This window comes from Papio anubis, chromosome 3, assembly GCF_008728515.1.
Source record: "Papio anubis isolate 15944 chromosome 3, Panubis1.0, whole genome shotgun sequence".
NCBI classification, from domain to species: Eukaryota; Metazoa; Chordata; class Mammalia; order Primates; family Cercopithecidae; genus Papio; species Papio anubis.
The window spans coordinates 130,110,531-130,129,894 of NC_044978.1; the positions used below are offsets into that span (position 1 = coordinate 130,110,531).

Below are 19,364 nucleotides of genomic sequence, written 5' to 3' on the forward strand. Positions count from 1 at the left end.
ATTCATATGTGAAGCTTTCACACCGAGAATGGACATTTACAATGCTTTGAAAATAGGGGTGCTTTTACACTGTTGCTTTGAAAAAGCAATCTAAATATTTGGTGCTATTTCTCTCATATGTAGAGTATATAAGTTTAGAGATCAAAGGAGAAAGTGAGAGAGGCTCTTTTTGCCATTATACCTAATGATGCACTCACAAAATATGTAACCCATCCCTGAAACTTTGAGTTCTGCTGGGTTTTATCTTAGTTGTCAGGAGGAAATGCAAAACCAGAATCCACTACAACTGATCTACTAAATTAGAAGTAACATTGACCACTGAAAGCTCACGCCACAGAACTCGGAGCCAGAAACGGAATTGCTATACCATAAGAAAATGACAGATTCACAGAATAAGGTTGAAAAAAGTCTTAGAGTTCACCAGGTCTATACTTCCATTTAACACTCATTCCTCTCTAAACTACGTCCATGAAAACTTTCACCAGTCTCTGTTTGCCCATCTCCGAAAACATGGAAATCATTGTATCTAAGCAGCTCTTTCTATTGTTGGGCAGCTTTGAGAATAGAAATGCCATCACTCTGATAAACAGTTATCTTTCTGCGGTTTCCACTGACTACTGTTAGTCCTGCCTTCCAGGGCAACTCAAAATAAAACATTTCCTTTCCATTATTAACCATAATATATGAAATCTATTAAAAGGCTGCACACAATGCCTGGCCTAGAGTAAACACTCAGTAACTCTTAGCTTTTAGCATTTTTCCCCTAAGTCTTTTCTTTCTTAAATTAAATATTACCAGTCCCCTACCATCACTTGTCAGATGTGGTTTCAAGTCCCATCACTATCTGGTCAGTTTCCTCTGAATAAACTCCAGTGTGTCAATATGCTCTGAAAATGCGGACCCTGTGCTAAATAAACATTGCTACTCTGGGTATAGAGTGTTACTGAAGATTAGGGTAGAGCTAGTAACTCTTTCATTCATTCCTTTGCTCATTCATTCAACAAACCTGTTCTGACATAGTTAAAACAGCTAAGTCTGTCCTGGAATTCTTTAATAATGACATTCCACACTATTTTTTCTTTCACTTTTTAAGCTATTTTATTTTATTTAAAGTTCCTGGGTACATGTGCAGAATGTGCAGGTTTGTTACATAGGTAAATGTGTGACATGGTGGTTTGCTGCACCTATCAACCCATCACCTAAGTATTAAGCCCATCATGCATTAGCTATTTTTCCTGATGCTCTCCCTCCTCTGCTTCCTGGCCCCAACGGGCCCTAGTGTGTGTGATTCCCCTCCCTGTATCCATGTTTTCTCATTGTTCAGCTCCCCCGTAGAAGTGAGAACATGCAGTGTTTGGTTTTCTGTTCCTGCATTAGTTTGTTGAGGATAATGGCTTCCAGTTCCATCCATGTCCCTGCAAAGGACAGATGTCATTCCTTTTTATGACTGCATAGTATTTCATGGTGTATATGTACCACATTTTCTTTATCCAGTCTATCACTGATGGGCATTTGGGTTGATTCCATGTCTTTGCTCCTGTGAACAGTGCTGCGATGAACATATGCATGCATGTATCTTTATAACAGAATTATTTATATTCCTTTGGGTATATACCCAGTAATAGAATTGCTGGGTCAAATGATATTTAGGTTCTAGGTCTTTGAGGAATGCCACATTGTCTTCCACAATGGGTGAACTAATTTACATTCCCACCAACGGTGTAAAAGCATCCCTATCTGCAGCCTTGCCAGCAAATGTTGTTTCTTGACTTTTTAATAATCACCATTGTGAATGATGTAAAATGGTATCTCATTGTGGTTTTGATTTGCATTTCTCTGATAACCAGTAACGTTGAGCTTTTTTTCATGTTTGTTGGCCACATAAATGTCTTCTTTTGAGAAGTGTCTGTTCATGTCTTTTGCTCTCTTTTTATGGGGCTGGTTTTTTTCTTGTACATTTGTTTACATTTCTTGTAGACTCTGGATATTAGACCCTTGTCAGATGGATAGATTGCAAAAGTTTTTCCCATTCTGTAGGTTGTCTGTTCAGTCTGATGATAGTTTCTTTTGCTGTCCAGAAACTCTTTAGTTTAATTAGATCCCATTTGTCCTTTTATGCTTTTGTTGCAATTGTTTTTGCCATTTTCATCAGGAAATCTTTGCCCATGCCTATATCTTGAATGGCATTGGCTAGATTTTCTTCTAGGGTTTTTATAGTTTGGGGTTTTACATTTACGTCTTTAATCCATCTTGACTTAATTTCTGTATAAGACATAAAGAAGAGGTCCAGTTTCAATTTTCTGCATATGGCTAGTCAGTTTTCCCAGCACCATTTATTAAATAGGGAATGCTTTCCCCATTGCTTGTTTTTGTCATATTTGTCAAAGATCAGATGGTTGTAAATGTGCAGTCTTATCTCTCAGTTCTCTATTCTGTTCCATTGGTCTATGTTTCTTTATTCATCTTTTTTTTTTTTTTTTGGACCAGTACCATGCTGTTTTGGTTATTGTAGCCTTGCAGTATAGTTTGAAGTCAGATAGGGTGATGCCTCCAGCTTTCTTCTTTTTGCTTAGGATTGTCTTGGCTATTGGGCTCTTTCTTGTTCCAAATGATTTTGTAAATAGTTTTTACTAATTCTGTGAAGAATGTCAATGGTAGTTTAATGGGAATTGCATTAAATCTATAAATTACTTTGGGCAGTATGGCCATTTTCACAATATTGGTTCTTCCTATTCATGAGCATGGAATGTCTTTTCATTTGTTTATGTCCTGATTTCCTTGAGCAGTAGTTTGTAGTTCTCTTTAAAGAGGTCCTTTATATCCCTTGTTAGCTGTATTCCTAGGTATTTTATTCTCTCTGTAGCAACTGTGAATGGGAGTTCATTTATGATTTGGCTCTCTGCTTGTCTGTTGGTGTATAGAAATATTTGTGACTTTTTCAGATTACATTTGTATCCTGAAACCTTGCTAAAGTCACTTATCAGCTTAAGGAGCTTTTGGGCTGAGATTATGGTGTTTTCTAGATATAGGATCATGTCATCTGCAAACAAAGACAATTTGATTTCCTCTCTTCCTATTTGAATACCCTCTGTATTTCTTTCTCTTGCCTGATTGTCCTGGCCAGAATTTCCTTTACTATGTTTAATAGGAATGGAGAGAGAGGGGATCCTTGTCTTGTGTTGGTTTTCAGGGGGAGTGCTTCCAGCTTTTGCCCATTCAATATGATAGTGGCTGTGGGTCTGCTGTAAATGGCTCTTATTATTTTGAGGTATGCTCCTTCAATACTTAGTTTATTGAGAGTTTTAACATGAAGCGATGTTAAATTTTATCAAAAGACTTTTCTGAATCTGTTGAAATAATCATGTGGTTTTTGTCTTTAGTTCTGTTTGATGTGATGAACTGCATTTATTGATTTGAGTATGTTAAACCAGCCTTGCATCTCGGGGATGAAGCCAACTTGATTGTGGTGGATAAGCTTTTTTATGTGCTGCTGGATTCAGTTTGCCAGTATCTTATTGAGGATTTTTGCATCAGTTTTAATCTGGGATATTTGCCTGAAGTTTTCCTTTTTTGTTGTTATATCTCTGCCAGGTTTTGGTATCAGGATAATGCCAGTCTCATAAAATGAGTTAGGAAGGAGTCCCACCTTTTCAATTGTTTGGACTAGTTTCAGAAGAAATAGTACCAGCTCCTCTTTGCCCCTCTGGTAGAATTCAGCTGTAAATCCATCTGGGCTTTTGTTTGGTTGGTAGGCTATTTATTATTGCCTCAATTTTAGAACTTGTTATTGGTCTATTCAGGGATTCAGCTTCTTCCTGGTTCAGTCTGGGGAGGGAGTATGTGTCCAGGAGTTTATCCATTTCTTCTAGATTTCCTAGTTTGTGTAGAGGTGTTTATAGTATTCTCTGATGGTAGTTTGTATTTCTGTGGGGTGATAACCCCTTTATCATTTTTTATTGTGTCTATTTGATTATTCTCCCTTTTCTTCATTATTAATCTAGTTAGTGGTCTAGTTTATTAACTTTAAAAAAAAAAAAAAAACAGCTCCTGATTCATTGATTTTTTTTTTTTTTTTTTGAAGGATTTTTCATGTCTCTCTCTCCTTCAGTTCTGCTCTGAGCTTGGTTATTTCTTGTCTTCTGCTAGCTTTGGGGTTTGTTTGCTCTTAGTTCTCTACTTCCTTTAGTTGTGATGTTGGGGTGTCAATTTGAGATCTTCCTAGCTTTTTTAAGTGGGCACTTAGAGCTATAAATTTTCCGCTTGACACTGCTTTAGTTGCATCCCAGAGGTTCTGGTATGTTGTCTCCTTGTTCCCATTGGTTTCAAATAATTGCTTGATTTCTCCCTTAATTTCATTATTTACCCAGGAGTCATTCAGGAGCATATTGTTCAACTTTCTCATAGTCGTGTGGTTTTGAGTGAGTTTCTTAATCTTGAGTTCTAATTTGATTGTGCTGTGGTCTGAACGACTGTCTGTTATGATTTCAGTTATTTTGCATTTGCTGAGGAGTGTTTTACTTGTAATTACGCTATCAATTTTAGGGTAAGTGCCATGTGGCATTGAGAAGAATGTATATTCTGTTGTTTTGGGGTGGAAAGTTCTGTAGATATCTATCAGATCCACTTGATCCAGAGCTGAGTTCAAGCCCTGAATATCTTTGTTAATTTTTTGTCTCGATGATCTGTCTAATATTGACAGTGGAGTGTTAAAGTTTCCCACTATTATTGTGTGGGAGTCTAAGTCTCTTTGAAAGTCTCCAAGAACTTCTTTTACGAAACTGTGTGCTCCTGTATTGGATGTATATATATTTAGGAGAGTTAGCTCTTGTTGAATTGAACCCTTACCATTATGTAATGTCCTTTTTTTTTTTTTTTTTAATCTTTGTTGGTTTTAAAGTCTGTTTTTCAGGAACCAGAATTGCAACCCCTGCCTTTTTCTGCTTTCCATTTGCTTGATAAATTTTCCTCTATCCCTTTATTTTGAGCCTATGTGTGTCTGTGCACAGATATTGGTCTCTTGAATATAGCAGACTGTTGGGTCTTGTCTTTTTATCCAGCTTGCCATTCTGTCTTTTAATTAGGGCATTTAGCCTATTTACATTTAAAGTTAATATTGTTATGTGTAAATTTGATCCTGTCGCCGGGCGCGGTGGCTCACGCCTGTAATCCCAGCACTTTGGGAGGCCGAGGCGGGCGGATCACAAGGTCAGGAGATCGAGACCACAGTGAAACCCCGTCTCTACTAAAAATACAAAAAATTAGCCGGGCGCGGTGGTGGGCGCCTGTAGTCCCAGCTACTCAGGAGGCTGAGGCAGGAGAATGGCGTGAACCCGGGAGGCGGAGCTTGCAGTGAGCCGAGATCGCGCCACTGCACTCCAGCCTGGGCGACAGCGCGAGACTCCGTCTCAAAAAAAAAAAAAAAAAAAAAAAAAAAAAAAAAATTTGATCCTGTCATCATGATGCTGACTGGTTATTTTGCAGGCTTGTGAATATACTTGCTTCATACTGTCATTGGTCTCTGTACTCCAGCATGTTTTTGTAGTGGCTGGAAATGGTTTTTCCTTTCATATTTAGTGTTTCCTTCAGGAGCTCTTGTAAAGCAGCCCTGGTGGTGACAAATTCCCTCAGCATTTGTTTGTCTGTAAAGGATTTTATTTCTCCTTCATTTATGAAGGTTAGTGTGGCTGGATATGAAATTCTGGGTTGGAAACTCCTTTCTTTAAGAATGTTGCATATTGGCCTCCAATCTCTCCAGACTTGTAGGGTTTCTGCTGAGGGGTCTGTTGTTAGTCTGATGGCTGTCCCTTTGTAGATGACCTGGCCTTTCTCTTTGGCTGCTCTTAACATTTTTTCCTTCATTTTGGCCTTGGAGAATTTGATTACGTGTCTTGGAGTTAATCTTCTCATGGAGTATCTCACCGGGGTTCTTTGGATTTCCTGAATGTGAATGTTGGTCTGTCTTACTAGGTTGGAGAGGTTCTCCTGGATGGTATTTTGAAGTATGTTTTCCAGCTTGCTTCCATTCTCCCCAACTCTTTCAGATGCTCCAATCAGTCATATGTTCGGTCTTTTTACAAAATCCCATAGTTCTCAGAGGTTTTGTTCATTTCTTTTCATTCTTTTTTCTCTAACCTTGCCTGAATGTCTTATTTCAGCAAGATAGTCTTCAGGCTCTGAGATCTTTTCCTCTACTTGGTCTATTTGGCTATTGATACTTGTGGTTGAATTGTGAAGTTCTTGTGTTGTGTTTTTCAGCTCCATCAGGTCATTTATGTTCCTCTCTAAACTGGTTATTCTGGTTAACAGCTCCTGTAATGTTTTATCATGGTTCTTAGCTTCTTTGCATTGGGTTAGAACATATTCCTTTAGCTCAGCGAAGTTCATTATTACCCACCTTTTGAAGACTACTTCTGTCAGTTCATCCATTGCAGTCTTACCCCAGTTCTGTGCCCCCACTGGAGAGGTGCTGCAATCATTTGGAGGAGAAGAGGCACTCTGGCTTTTTGAGTTTTCAGCATATTTGCATTGATTCTTTCATATCTTCATGGATTTTTCTACCTTTGATTTTTGAGGCTGCTGACCTTTGGATGGGGTTTTTGTGGGGTCTTTTGTTGATGTTTTTGTTGCTTTCTGTTTATTTTTCTTTTAACGGTATGGCCGAACTTCCATAGGGCTGCTGTGGTTTACTGGGGGACCACTCCAGACCCAGTTCAGCTGGGTCCCTCCTGCTCTTGGAGGTATCACCAGCAGAGGCTGCTGAACAGCAAAGATGGCTGCCTGCTCCTTCCTCTGGAAGCTCCATCCCAGAGGGGCACCAAGCTGATGCTGGCCAGAACACTCCTGTATGAGATGTCTGGCAACCCCTGTTGGGAGGTCTCACCCAGTCAGGAGGCACAGGATCAGAGACCTGTTTAAAGAAGCAGTCTGGCTGCCCCTTGGCTGAGCAGGTTGGGCTGTGCTGGGGAGAATCCCCCTCATCTGGACTGCCAGTAGGTGGGAAAGACTAGGTCCCCCAAACTGTGAGACTCTGGCCACCCCTCCCCTCAGGGGCTCCTTCCCAGGGATATCAGAGTCCTGTCTGAAAACCCCTGGCTGGAGTTGCTACAATTCCTGCAGGGAGGCCCTGCTCAGTGAGGAGGGATAGATCCAGGCTCCACCTAAAGAAGCAGTCTGGCCACGATCTGCCACAGCCACTGTGATGTGCTAAGGGGAATTCCTCTCAGTTCAAACCACCTGGTCTCCCTGACACCAGCAGGGCAAAATGGCCAACTGGAGTTGCAGTGACGGTGAATGGCCACCCCTTCCCCAGGAAGTTGGTTGTCTTAGGCATTGTCCAGCCTGCCGCCACTGGTTGCAACCCAAGCAGGTGGCACAGCTCTGTGCCTGGAACCAAGGGCCCTCATGATGTGGGCTCACGAGGGGATCTTCTGATCCACAGGATGCATAGATCCATGGAAAAAGCATGGTTTCCCAGATGGGTCAGCACAGTCACTCACCGCCTCTCTTGGCTGGGTGTGGGTGATGAAGCAGGATTCACTCACTGTTTCATTCTTCTCAGTGGGAGCTGCTGACTGGAACTGCTTCTATTGTTTTTTTTTTTTTTTTTTCCGAACAGAGTTCTGCTCTTGTTGCCCAGAATGGAGTCCAATGGCACAATCTTGGCTCACCACAGCCTCCGTCTCCTGGGTTCAAGTGATTCTCCTGCCTCAACCTCCTGAGTAACTGGGATTACAGTCATGCGCCACTATGCCTGGCTAATTTTGTATTTTTAGTAGAGACAAGGTTTCTCCGTGTTGGACAAGCTGGTCTCAAACTCCCGACCTCAAGTAATCCGACCGCCTCAGCTTCCCAAAGTGCTGGGATTACAGGTATGAGCCACCACACCTGGCCTGGAGCTGCTTCTAATTGGCCATCTTGGCTCCTCTCCCTCCATCCACCCTATTGACTCACAGTGAGCCTATGTTAATTTAAAATACTGTCTCTTAAAAATCTTGTGCTGCTCTTACACTAATACGTCAGCACTGGTGTTTCTGTGCTTGTGCTTGTTCTTTTTCACCTACCAATGGCAGCACAGATAAAGAGTCAAGTGGTCATGTATCTTATAGGTAACATATAAGGGCAACAGTGGATTTGGAAACACAGGAACTAAACTTACTTTCTAAAGTTAAGTCATTGGCAGAAAATTGATCCATCACCTCAAAGACAAGGACTAAATCTTAAGCCAAAATTAACTTAGCTGAAACTATTAAAATATCAAAAGAAAGAATGGCAATCAGTCATGAAGGCATATGAGGGAGTTGAAGAGGCAAACTGTGGCACTGCTTGGCCAAATAAGAAAGTACCTTTTTTATTATTAGGTAGGTCCAGACATCCTGTCAGCCAAGCAGATGGACACATTCATATTGTGATTGTCAGAAACTACAGCCAGTTCACATTCTGATCAAAGTCTCCTTGGGCTGATTCTATCCTCTACAGTTAACATTATACTAATCAAAACTTATTCAGAATATGTGTATAAGAATATTGTCTATATTTGGTCAGCCTCACTGTTACATCTTTCATAATTAAAAAAAAAAAATTGGCATCTGGTTTTATATGTGAGATGGTAGTGAGGATTGTCAATGTGAGTTTGAGTCCCTGAGATATTGACCAGATCATGCAAGACAGTGGGCCATCCCCCTATCTCATATGGAAAAACGGAGAAAATGCCACCCTCTGGGATTTCTTGGCAAGCAAAAAAAACTAGACAGTTCTCCTGGAAACGCTGTGGCATTCTCCGTCTGGTACTTCCTCCTCGAAGCAATTTTAGGTATGAATGTCAGCCCTCCTGCTTACTAAATGTGATCAAGTTATTTACACTTTCTGACATTAGTTTCCTCATACTTAAAATGAAGAGAATAACAACTTGACAAGCTTGTTGTAAGGAGTAAAAGAGTTAATAACGTATAGATAATGCCTCACTTAGAGTGAGCACTGAGTAAATGATGGCTATTACTATTTTTAAAATCAATGTTCTTCCCAGATTCATTATGTCATGTAGGACAGGATAAAGCATGAATTCCTAGAGCATAGGCAACAATTGGACACATATCTGCTAACCAGTAGTTGTTTAGTCTTTCCTAGAGCATAGGCAACAATTGGACACATATCTGCTAACCAGTAGTTGTTTAGTCTTTCTGCTAATTACAAATACATTCAACTGTACCACCACCATGACCACATTTTTCAAGTATGTCCCATGACATCTTAAAATATATCTTCCAAAAAGACAAAAAGCTTTGTTAAACTTTGAATACATTATAAGCTGGGCACAGTGGCATGTGCCTGTAGTCCCAGTTACCCAGAAAGCTGAGGCAGGAGGATTGCTTGAGCCCAAGAGTTCAAGACCAGCATGGGCAACATAGTGAGACCACCCCATATCAATAAAAATAATAAATACATACATCCATATATACACTGTAGCCATACAGTTGTCTAGCTTACCACTTTAATAAACTATCTGTATGATATGTTTTTAACAAACCCCCTATTCCCAATGATCACTACACCCTGTCTTAACGGTTCACAGGGTATCATTTCTTTTTTTCTTTTTTTTTTTTTTTGAGACAGAGTCTCTCTCTGTCAGCCAGGCTGGAGTGCAGTGGCCGGATCTCAGCTCACTGCAAGCTCCGCCTCCCGGGTTTACGCCATTCTCCTGCCTCAGCCTCCCGAGTAGCTGGGACTACAGGCGCCCGCCACCTCGCCCGGCTAGTTTTTTGTATTTTTTAGTAGAGACGGGGTTTCACCGTGTTAGCCAGGATGGTCTCGATCTCCTGACCTCGTGATCCGCCCGTCTCGACCTCCCAAAGTGCTGGGATTACAGGCTTGAGCCACCGTGCCTGGCCCACAGGGTATCATTTCTAACCAATACAAGAAACAGTGTCGAGTTCAGGAGGTGTCTCTTATAAGCTATCCCTTCCTCTAAAGAAATAAGAACTTTTGCCTATCTTGAATTGTGTGGATACTGTGGTTTGGTTTACTGAACTTCCTATGACTCTTTTATGTCATACCTTCCTATATTAAAGATACTTCAGAGTTAAGTGTACAATTCCCAGAAGCTTTTGCAGCTAGCACTCTGGATTCCAGTAAGATCCTGCAGATGCACCTATGAGCGATTTGTAAGGCAGAAGTGAGGATGATCAGCATCTTCTGACATGTCTTGTTTGGGAAGCAAGGTCTTGTTGAGATGTGAGGTTTTCTTCTGAAGCAGTAATTCATGTCATTCTCCAGATTCCTGGTTAAGAGGAGGAGTGGAAGCAGAGGCCCCAGTGAACTCCAGGTTCCATTCCCCTGTTCACAGCATAATAGAGTAGCCATGGCAACAGTAAGTGCATAGTTCCAGTTCTATGATTTCCTAATCTCAGCTTTGATAGTATGTTCTGGAAATCTGATGGTTCTAGGATATTCTCAGAGGTGGGAGCTCCCTGGTGATTCAGCTCTTGGGTGTCTGGGAGTCATTCAAGGTAGCCCAGAGTACAGCCCACTTCTCCAGGCCTTCCTGTAATTTTACAGACACCCATTTACAGCATTCAATCTCTATCTGCTTAAAATGCTGCTGTCTTCCTCCGTGAACCTTGGCTGACACTTCAGTCTTCCCCATTTTCTGTAATTCCTCAGTGATTACTGGCAGAAGTTTAGCAAATACATCTGCAAATTGGCATCATTGATGCTGTACAGTCACAAATTCATGTCTGAAAGTTTTCTATTACTCTTGAGTCATCTATTTTTTCTAAGAATCTTGGTCTGTGGAATCTTACTTTTTTCTTTCAGCATTTTTTTCTTTCTGCTATCTTTATGCAGGTAAAAATGGAGATAAGTCTTTATGAAGATTTTTCCAACAATTCTTCAGCCACACTGCTGAAGATTATCCAGCAACTTCTTGGCATACAGTACCAACACACCTCCACTTCTACCAGGTTTATTCCTAAAAGAGTGATAGAGCTTTCTGCTGTTATACTCCTGTCATTTAATTCAGTTTGATGATGCTATGAAGCTATGTTTACCTCCTTGTATGTATTTATATAAATACACATACACACACACACACACACACACATACACACATCTCTGAAGGCAAATCTTGTTCACAATATATCAGGTATTTTTTTCTTCTGACAATTGCAGACAACCTCTTACACAAATATTCTTCTTCCTAAGTCATAATCATTTATTTGACAATTTTTCTTGTTCCTCTTTCCCTTTACATTTAAAATGTTTGTAATCATATTAAATATTCATGGGGGAAATCCCTAAGCATTATTGTAGCATCTTAAACATCTTAAATCATAGCCTGGCAAATCAAATTCTTTAATAAGAATCACGTTTTTGAACCTGCCAAATTCACTTCTGCCTTGGGATTCTGCAATTGTTCCTCCTGCCTGGAATGCTCTTCTTGCATCTTCACTTGGCTAACCCCATTTGTGATTCAGATTTCAGCCCAAATATTTTCTCCTCAGAGAGGCTTTCTTTAGTTTTCCCATCAAAAGTCAACAGTTGATTTTTTGGTTAATTATTTTGTCATTGAATGGTTTGGCTGTACAAGTTTGGTTATATTTTTGGGAATACTTTCGATTACAAGTAACATAATTCTGAATAATAACTTAAGTAATAAAGATATCCATTATATCATATAACAAAGTATAAAAGTAGGCTTATCTAGGTTTCAGGATGCACTGTGATTTTTGAGGACCCTAAGCACTTTTGTCTTCTGATTTTCTGCAAATTGGTTCTCAGCATGTTGGGAATAAAAAGCCAATAGGGCCGGGAGAGGTGGCTCCTACCTGTAATCCCAGCACTTTGGGAGGCCGAGGCGGATCACGAGGTCAGGAGTTCGAGATAAGCCTGGCCAACATGGTGAAACCCCATCTCTACTAAAAATACAAAAATTAGCCAGGCGTGGTGGCACGCACCTGTAGTCCCAGCTACTTGGAGGCTGAGGCAGGAGAATTGCTGGAATCCGGCAGGCGGAGGTTGCAGTGAGCCACTGCATTCTAGCCTGGGAGACAGAGCAAGACTCCATCTCAAAAAAGAAAAAAAAGAAAAAAAGCCAATAATAGGAAAACTCTATTAATGTATCCAATGTATCCAAGGGCAGTGGTGTACGTGCTGTGATGCATGAAGATTCAGGAATAAAGGGCTTACTATGCCAGATGCTAGGTATGCTGCCAGCAGATAGCCTCTCAGCTCTTAGCCCCCTTTGAGGATGACCTCAACTGAAGAAAGCTGCCTAACCTAGCCTACACACTCTTCATAGGTAGCCTTCAATCAATGACTGATGAACATGGGGTTATAAAAGCCTGGTCACTTTACCCCAATTCAGTACAGTTGCTAAGGCTCATTACCTCTTCAGAACTACCAATAGGGTCAGCAGAGGCATCTATTGAGATTGTATTGCAGCTGAACTTCTGCCTCTATTTTCTTTTTTCATAGGTGTTGGCCCCCAAAATACTTCCTAATAAATCTCCTGCATGAAATCGCCATCTCAAAGTGTGCTTTCTGGGGAATACAGTGTTTGGTAAACAGTAACTCATGGCTAAATACAGCAATATGCTCTGGAGTTCACCTGGATACTTCTCTAGACAAAAGGCAGGTCCAGTTATGGATAAACATCACTAGACATCAAGAAAAGCTCAACATCAAGAAAAGCCATTTCACCTATGTAACCAACTAACCTAGATGACCAAGCCTAGTTATAGAGTTTTCATTCAAAATCACTTTGTGCTTGATAGACACTGAATTGAAGCAAACACAGCAAGTGGGTCTCACAGCCAATCCCTCAAAGACAGTATCAAAAGCAGCAACTCCTTAAAACACTAGAAACTGAACTTTACAATCCATCAGCAGACTAAAGACGGGGAAGACCACACAAAGATTATTCACCTTAATCAAAAACACGGGACCAGCTCAGTAGCTCATCATCACAGAAAATAGATGAATGAAAACAAAATGGCTGCTCTAGACACAAGGCAATTTCTGAAAATAGGGATGGTGACACTGGAGAAAAAACTGAAGACTCTTGGAGAAAAAATAACTTCATCACAATAAAATAGTAGGTGATGGAATGCACACAGACTGTCTCAATTTCTCTTCTTTGATCTTTGTGACAAATTGTCTCGTGCCCATTCTGCTCCTTTACTGACCATTCAATAGACCATTCATATATTTATCTAGCCCATGTTTTAGTCTACAAAATTCACAAAGCTGCCAGGCTGCCAATTGATAGGATAAGCTGAAAATTTGGGAAATTAGACTGGCCAGCCCTGCTATAAGGCATATAGGGAACAGTCAGACAGCCTTGCTACAGTGATTTTGCCATTTGCTGTGCAGTATAAATCTATAATTATTTACTTTTTAGTGTTTAGTAAATATTTTCTAACTTTGCAATAAAACCCTTCCAACAGAAATAAATTAATAAAATTAAAACTGCATATTTAATTAAAGTACTATATACTAGATTTCTATTTCTTATATTTTCTTGGTCACAACCAGATGAAAACCAGAAAAAGTCATCCTAAAGGACCATCAGCATCTATTTCAAAGTTATTAATTATTGTAAGAAGACTGTGTCTACATACAATGGTTTAACATGTGCAGCTATGTCTTAGTCTATTTGGACTGCTATAGCAAAACATCTGAGAATGGGCAGCTTATAAACAGCAGACATCTGTTTCTCATGATTCTGGAGTCTGGGAAGTACAAGATCAAGACACAGCCACATTTGGTGACTGGTGAGGGCTTGTTCCTCATAGAAGGCACCATCTTGTTGTGTTCTTACAAGGCAGAGGAGATAACTAGCTCTTTGGGATCTCTTTTATAAGGGCACAAATATCATTCATGAGAGCAAATCCTCATGACCTAATCACCTCCCTAAGATGCCACTTTCTAACAATATCACATTGGAGATTAAGTTTCAATATATGAATTTTGGGGAGACACAAAAGATACATTTACAGATCACTCTGAATCATAACTTTTCATTTAGATCAAATGACTGTTCTTCTAAATTAATTTTGCTTATTTTCATTTTTGTGAGGATTACAAAATATATTTTTAATTGACAAAAATTGTATATATTTGTGGTATAAACCATCATGTTTTTATATATGTATACACTGCAGAACTGCTAACTCAAGCTAATTAACATATACATTACCTCTCATACTCAGATTTTTGGTGTGTTGAGAACACTTAAATCTCCCTAAGTAATTTGTAAGTATATAATATATTCTTATTAACTGTAGTCATTATGTTGTACAATAGATCTCTTGAACTTATTCCTCCTATCAAACTGTCTAATTTTGTGTGCTTTGACAAACATCTCTCCAGTCTCCCCTGCTTTTGGCTTCCAGCCCCTGGTAACCACCATTCTATTCTCTACTTCTCTAAACTTTATATCTTAACATAAGCTCCATCAAGTTCAAGATACTTTTGTAACAATCCAGCCATTTAGTTTAGAACTCAGGGCCCTGGGAATTTAATCATGTTAATGCAGTCTTTTAGTTTTGGTGGGGGGGCATTATTAACTGAGAAAAATGGGTGCCTTTAAACATTTTCTAAAATTAGAAAATAAAAGAAGTCACAAGGAGCCAAATGAGGACTGTAAGGTGGATGCCTAAAATTGCCCTTGTTTGCTGACAGGAATGAGCAGGATCATTGTCATGGTAGAAAAAGACTTTCTGGTGAAGTTTCCCAGGCATTTATCTGCTAATACTTTGGCTAACTATCTCAAAACACTCTCATAATAAGCAGATAGTATCATCTTTTGGCTCTCCAGAAAGTCAACAAGCAAAATTCCTTGAGCATCCCCAAAAACTGTTACCATGACCTTTGCTTTTGACCAGTTCACTTTTGCTTAACTGGACCACTTCCACCTCTTAGTAGCCATTGCTGTGATTGTACTTTGTCTTCAGGATCATATTGGTAAAGCTGTGTTTCAACTCCTGTTACAATTCTTTGAAGAAATGCTTCAGGGTCTTGATCCCACTTGTTTAAGATTTCCATTGAAACTTCTGCCCTCTCTTGTTTGCAACTGTTCTGGGAGCAACAGTTTTGGCACCCATTGAGTGGAAAGTTTGCTCAACTTTAATTTTTCAGTCAGAATTGTGTAAGCTGACACAGTTGAGATGCTTATGGTGTTGGCTTTTGTTTCAGTTATTAATTGTCAGTCCTCTACAATTAGGGAATAAATAAGATTAATTTTTTCCTTGAAAATTGATGTGGGTGGTCTGCCTCTGTGGGCTTCATCTTCAACATCGTTTCATTGTCCATTTGTAAACTCCTGATTTCTTTGGAGCATCATCCCCATAACTTTGTAAAGCATCAATCATGTCTTCATTTTTCTACCTAAGTTTCACTATAAATTTGGTGTTTGTTCTTGCTTCAGGTTTTACAGAATTTATGTGGTTCTGATAGGTGCTCTTTTGAAACTGATGTCTTATTCTTTTTAATGCCTCAAATTAGATCCTGTTCATATCCATTATAACAAGGTACTACAAGTTTATTCTAGTGCAAAATACATGAAATCCATGCATTACTTTTTCATAATACACACTTTCCATGACTTTTTGAAGCCCCCTCGTGTAACTGAGGCCATACGGTATTTGTCTTTCTGTGTCTAGTTTATTTTCCCTAACATAAAGTCCGCCAGGTTTATCCATGTTATCACAAATAACAGGGGTTTCTTCTTTTTAAAGTCTGATTATTACCTGATTGTGTATATATAACATATTTTTCTTATTCATTCATCTGTTGATGAACACTTAGATTGATTCTCTTTCCTGGCTATTGTGAATAGTGCTGCATTGAATATGGGAGTGCAGCTATCTCTTTGACATACTGACTTCATTTCCTTAGGATTTATATCCAGAAGTAGGATTGCTGGATCATATGGAAGTTGTAGTTTTAGTTTTTTGAGGAACTGTATATTGTTTTCCATAATGGCTGTATTAATCATGTGAAGATTTTTTCAAGACCTTGCTCACATCAACATTGCTACAATTCCACTGGTCAAAGCAAGTGACATAACCAAGAGTCAGCATGAGAGGGCACTACCGAAAAGCATGGATATAGGAAGACGTAAGAGATTGGATTGCAATCAATATGCATTCCATTATTTATCACTATGATTTTCATTTAATTCTGCAAATAAATTACCAGTAAGTTCCATAATAACCTTCTTCCACATCTACTTACTTTTAGGTCATGTCAGTCAGAATAAAACAACCTAAGAATGACAGAGAGCATGCTGTTCATTCTATTCAACTCCCAAGTTCTTAAATATATGTACCATAAGTTAAACAACAGTTGTTAATGTGCTCCCTCTATTAGCAGAAAATAATTTTATTAACATTTAAGTTATGGCTACTTTATTTCATTTTATCATATGCCTCAAACATAAAATTAATATACTTCAATACTAGTTTGATTTTTTAATCCAATTCAATGACTCAAAATAAAGCTATGGAAGGTCATTCTATCAAAGTTTAAAATCTGACAACAGTATAAAAACTATCATAATTTTAGTTAAAATGTTGGCATTGAAGATAGATTACTTATTTTTTCAGTGATAACACACAAAGACATTTTTGCTGAACATAATTACACTAAAAACAGTATTCTTACCACAATAAGAAATCTATGGAGTAGAAATGGACTCTGAATTTGTTGTGGTGCAAATATAATTCACACTGGGTCCAAATAAATTGCAATATTCTACAAATCAAAATAGAAGACAAATGTGACAAGATTTTTAAATATTTATATAATTAGAATCACTTTCTTACAAAATTTTGGAGACAAAGCTGATATTGAATTTAAAAAAATAAAAACACTTTAACATGGCAATCAGCATATTTTCTTGGCATTTCTAATGCTTATGATTGAAAAATAACTTTTCATAAATAAGTCCTCTAAACTTTGGGTGCTTTTTTTTTTTGCAAAATTACTTGGAAATGTTTAATCATAGTATTTCATAACTGGAGCATCCCAAAATTCAGCTCTTGAAACTTTTAAGGAATAGCTATTATTATAAACAAAACTTGCAACTTGAAGCCCACAAGAATGTGCTGAAATGGACTAAGGCAAGAAATTAACTGAACACATCAAATGAAATAATGCATTCTCAAAGACAGGATAAGATTTAATTTTGAAATTCCATAATTATATTTTAGAATATCTTAATTTGTAAGAACAGTCTTTCGATAAAGTTCTGAATTTTATGATCTTTTTATATTCTATGTGGGACCTGGTGTAATTTCTAATTTCCAAACATTTATATTCTGTGTAGGATTGAAATATGATTTTAAAGACCTATAATTTTTCAGCATCTAAATTTGGCAAACCATTAAAAAAGCCATAAATTCAGGCAATCTATTTGATAAGTATGGTATTATGAAATTATTTCTTGGATAACGGAACTCTAAATGAAGGGGGGAAAACTCAGTGTCTGTGAAAAACCTTGAACTCAGACACTTTTACATTACAATTCAAAAATACATTTGAATTAAGAATATTTTCAATTAACAAAAAGAGTATTTTCAATTTAGCAAAATTTGTTCTTAACAGACACCTAAGCCCCTTTTGAGGACATTTTTCAATTAAAAATATTGTTATATATATATTAAATGTGTCAATATTTCAAATTAACCATAACAAGCAATTTTTAAGATTCCCAGAAGTTTCATTAAAACTTAAGAATAATAAATTCATATTAAAAAGTTGACTTCAGAAAAATATCAGAAATTTCAGCAGATTAATATACATGAGATGTACCAAGAGTAATTATTTTTCTCATTGAACAACATTCAGGCAATTCATATAAGTTATGAAATATTAACTGTATTTTTATTTTCATTTTTTAAAATGTTTGTTTGAAACAATTTCTAATAACATTATTTTTATGACCATCAATATAATATCCTTTAGCACATATTTTCATTGACAAAATATTCCCTATTAGATGTAAGTGATATGCTCTCCTGCTGCTCAAGGGCAATGTGCTTCTGGTTGAAGAGGCTTTTACATGTCACTCCCCCAAGACAAAAGAGTCAGAACCAAGGAACTGCTCTTCCAGGGTTACTGCTACATTCCTACCTTTGGTCATTTCGTGGCAATAAAATTTAAAGTATGATTTATGTTTAGTTATTTTATCTTAACAAGATTCTTCTTATAAATCCACATGACAACTTGGATGAGCATCAGTGTCTGGAAGATGTTGGAGTTAGCTAAGGAGCGAAAGAGTTTATTGAGTATATTATGTTAACTTTATTTGTGCGAGAAGCCCAACAGCGACACAGTGACTCTCAAAGTAGCCTTGTAGTAAAGAACGTGCTATGTCTAAAATTAATGACCTAAAGACATTAAGATGCCTTCTTTGGCTCACACGTTGGTATTATTTCTTGAGGCCTGTAAAATTGATGAGCTTCATTAAGTGACCCATAGGAATTAGAAATGATTCCTACATGCAGGACATATAATTATGATAGAAATAAACTTCATTGCCCAGCCCATGGGCCTACTTTTCCTTCCTTTAAGCCTGCCCCAGCACAGTGTCTCTGACTTTATGACTGTCCTCCACTAGTCTGACAACTGATGCAGCACTGCCAACTATGCATGACTCCTAACATCTCTTGCCTCTGGAAAATGTATTTAACAAAGGAAGGAAGCCCTGGACTTCCTTCCTTTGTTACTGCTCTATCCCTCTTTGTCTACTCTTTATCTTTTCTTGTTTTACTTCCCATATTCAATTGCTATCCAGGCTGACATTTATAAATTGTATTCTACTTTTGTAGCAGTTTATTTGTACCATTATTATGATATACTTGTCATCTATTATATTTTATCACATTTTTGTCTATGCTCAAAGTTGTGCTACTTAATGGCTGAAATCCTGAGGGACTTAGCTCTGTATCCCCTCCATGTTTGTTGCATGAAATTATATTCACTATTGTCAAATGTTTATTTGCAAAGCTTTAAATATGTTAGAAAAAGGGCACTGGATAAAATAAAGGACAAAAGTTCAAGTAATCTAAGCAAGCATATATTAATTTAATGCTGTGTTACTCAAGATGCCAAGATTTTACCTCGAGCTAAGATATTTTTCCCAAAGGTCCTAACATACTGTATTGTATATAACTGTATAAGTACACGTATTTATATATACAACTAAATACCTCTAATTGAATGTCTTAGAAATATCTTAAAATTAGTATGCCCCAAACTGATTTCTCTTTAACCTTAAATCACTCGCCTCCAATCTATTGTTCAAATACCCATTTGTTCAAGATGGGAAGTCATTTTTATTTTCCTCATTCTGATTTCCCCATATC

At 38.1% G+C, this 19,364-nt stretch overlaps 1 protein-coding gene and 1 long non-coding RNA gene across 18 annotated transcripts in view; one reads left to right on the forward strand and one right to left on the reverse strand.

Moving 5' to 3' along the window:
• MAPK10 (mitogen-activated protein kinase 10) overlaps nucleotides 1-19,364 on the reverse strand; it is a 336,526-nt gene that overhangs the window by 90,608 nt on the left and 226,554 nt on the right. The window contains exon 1 of one of the 17 annotated variants that reach the window (XM_009207134.3): nucleotides 16,660-16,747. The exons of the other annotated variants lie outside the window; for them this stretch is intronic. The gene's annotated coding sequence lies outside the window, so the exon portion shown is untranslated. Of the gene's footprint in view, nucleotides 1-16,659; nucleotides 16,748-19,364 lie in introns of those variants that run through there. 17 annotated transcript variants of the gene reach the window in all.
• LOC116274097 lies at nucleotides 10,423-13,104 on the forward strand. Its single transcript, XR_004182578.1, has 2 exons — nucleotides 10,423-10,502; nucleotides 12,469-13,104. It is a non-coding gene; the product is annotated as an uncharacterized LOC116274097 (long non-coding RNA).